This window comes from Antrostomus carolinensis, unplaced genomic scaffold, assembly GCF_000700745.2.
Source record: "Antrostomus carolinensis isolate BGI_N321 unplaced genomic scaffold, ASM70074v2 scaffold30321, whole genome shotgun sequence".
In the NCBI taxonomy this organism is placed as follows: Eukaryota; Metazoa; Chordata; class Aves; order Caprimulgiformes; family Caprimulgidae; genus Antrostomus; species Antrostomus carolinensis.
This window is the reverse complement of record NW_010296729.1, coordinates 4,913-5,264: the sequence shown is the minus strand read 5'-3', so window position 1 is coordinate 5,264 and position 352 is coordinate 4,913. Positions and strand designations below refer to the sequence as shown.

Below are 352 nucleotides of genomic sequence, written 5' to 3'. Positions count from 1 at the left end.
TGCTCCCTCGCCGGGTCAGAGGAGCTGCAGCGCTCACATCAAGTCCTAGTTTCTTCCCCGGTTGCTCCCTGGGGAGGCAGGGAGCTGACGTGTGCAGGCAGGTTTCTAGCTTTTCCTGAAAGTTCCTTCTCCTGCCTGGCTGGGACAAACCCCCCGTGCCACACAGGGAGACTTTTTAAGGTTACAAAGCCCTCTCTGACAGCAGCGCAGAGGAGGCGGCGTTTGTGTTGGAGGAGGTCATGCTGGATGCGATTTCTTGGCTTGCAGCAGACTTGGAAAAACACTGAGGTGGTTTGTTTTTTTTTTTTTTTTTTTTTTCTTGTGCATTTTTTTTAATGACAGCGAGGAGGAA

General features: G+C 51.4%; 1 protein-coding gene across 1 annotated transcript in view; it reads left to right on the top strand.

Moving 5' to 3' along the window:
* PPM1J (protein phosphatase, Mg2+/Mn2+ dependent 1J) overlaps window positions 1-352 on the top strand; it is a gene marked incomplete at its 5' end in the record, with an annotated part of 6,179 nt that overhangs the window by 3,563 nt on the left and 2,264 nt on the right. The gene's annotated exons all lie outside the window — the stretch shown is intronic.